The sequence below is a fragment of the Austrofundulus limnaeus genome, unplaced genomic scaffold (assembly GCF_001266775.1).
Source record: "Austrofundulus limnaeus strain Quisiro unplaced genomic scaffold, Austrofundulus_limnaeus-1.0 Scaffold88, whole genome shotgun sequence".
Classification (NCBI taxonomy): Eukaryota; Metazoa; Chordata; class Actinopteri; order Cyprinodontiformes; family Rivulidae; genus Austrofundulus; species Austrofundulus limnaeus.
In genome coordinates this window covers 68477-70714 of record NW_013952490.1, presented here as the reverse complement: position 1 = coordinate 70714, position 2238 = coordinate 68477, and positions in this window count along the sequence as shown.

Here is a 2238-nt window from a genome sequence, read left to right as displayed (position 1 = left end):
GGTTTCTTGAACATGACAATGAGTTCACTGTACTCAAATGGCCTCCACAATCACCAGATCTCAATCCAATAGAGCAGGGGTGTCAAACTCCAGTCCTCGAGGGCCGCTATCCTGCATGTTTTAGAGGTTTTCCAGCTCCAACACACCTGATTCAGTGATTGAATTAACTCTTCAAATTGGGCAGAAGCCTGTTAATTACCCAGCGATCAAAATCTGGTGTGTTGGAGCAAGAAAACCTCTAAAACATGCAGGATAGTGGCCCTCGAGGACTGGAGTTTGACACCCCTGCTCTAGAGCCAGCATTAACATACCTGTAATAAACTCGTGTTAATGCTGCCAATCGTTTCAGGGAAATATTTCACTTTGGAAGTCAAAACTTCATACAAAATTTGAAACAAGACTATAGGGCTCAAGTTTTGACTATTACTAAACCAATTTCAAACTACTAAACAAATTTATGTAATTTTAATAGTTAATGATAACTTGGCTGCATTTAATTCCTTGCATGCAACCATTGACAACTTCACAGCAGTAAAGGTAAAACAATGCTACCTCTACTGGCCCTTCTAGATCAATATTTTTTATTCAATTTGTCATCAATGCCTGTTTAGTGTCTCAAAATGTTGGTGCAGAAAACAAGTACTGAATGTGAATATAATATCTACATCTTAATGTAAAACAAATTGAAAGCCAATGTATCTTTTAAAGCTGCCCCAAAGGATTGTGAAGACGTCCAACTTTGTGCATGAATGTCCACCACGTTTCTCATTTCAGTCCATCTTAAAATCGAGTGTTTTTCTAGTTCATCATTTCAGCAGTGTAACACGTAGTACAGAAACAGCACTTGTCAGGGTGTGCAATGACTTGCCTTTAACTGTTGATTCTGGTGCTTCTTGAGCTCACCGCTACTTTCGACATGGTGAATCATGGAGTTTTACTATCACGTCTGGAACAGTTTGTTGGCATGAAAGGCACAGCTCTTAAATGGTGTGAGTCCTACTTGTCGGACAGGAAATTTTCTATTGAAATTGCGGAGTTTCTGTCCTCAGAGGCCCCTCTCGGATGCACGGTTCCTCAAGGCTCAGTTTGTAGGCAGGATATTTTAAAACGTAATTGATGAAACACGATGAACACGACATGATTTAAAGGATTGAAGGAAATTTTGTAATTGATCAACTGAATGTTGGATGCAGTTTTGTATTTATACTTTCTGATCATTCCAGCCATAAGATCAAAACAAAGAGTTGGTGTGTGTCTCATCCTGTGTTCTTTCTGTCTGTATAAACTAAAATGAGTTACGTTCTGACATCTGACAGGGGTGTAACCAGCAAGAGACTGAAGAGATTATAAGGTTGAGTCATTATGATGTGGGTAGAAGTGTTTTCAGAAGTTGTTAGTGTTTTGCAGAATCTCTGCTTAGACCCAGCTTGGACAGACTGAGCTGCTTTGGGTTTTCAGTTCTATTTCATGTAAGCTCCGTCCTCTAAGGCTATCACAGATGGGTACCCGCGCTTGCGCATTCTGAAGAGCCAATAGTCTACGCCCACGTCATGTGGGCCCCACCTCGGTCTGTATAAAAGGGGAGGACGGACCTGAGTTCAGCTCCCCTTTTTTCTTCAGCTTTCGTGACCAGTAGCTACGCAGTTCGAACTTCAGCAGGATGCCTGGTCAAGCGAAGATTTGCCCCGTCTGCAATACTGGATACATGCTATCCACCGACCTGCACATCTCGTGCGAGGGATGCCTCGGCGCTGACCACGCCAACCAGGCTCTGACGGCCGAGCCGGCATGCCGGGTATGCAAAAAACTGTCGGTGGAGGAGAGGCAGCGGCGGGCTGATCTCTTCGCTGAACCGGATGAAGTGTTCGAGCTGTCCGACCACGTCCCGCTCGAACAACTCGTCAACTTTGGACCGGAGTCGGACGACCCCGCGTAAGAGGCCAAAGGCGACAGTGGCGGTCCGGTCCACCCCTCCCAGATGGCAGGGCTGGACTCGGACTTTCCAGGTGAAGAAGGACCCAGGGACCTGGGTCTTCCTCGCTCTTCCTCCACGCCATTACCAGCCATTGGGGCTCTTGTGAGTGCCCTCCCCGACATCATCCGGCGGGCAGCAGATGCCAGAGGACTGACGGTTCCCGAGGTTCTGGCTCCCCCGCCGGACGATGAGAATAAAGTTTTGAGAAGAAATCCAGTGGGTCCTGCTTTTATTCAGACATGGCATTTTTGAACAGCACTTTA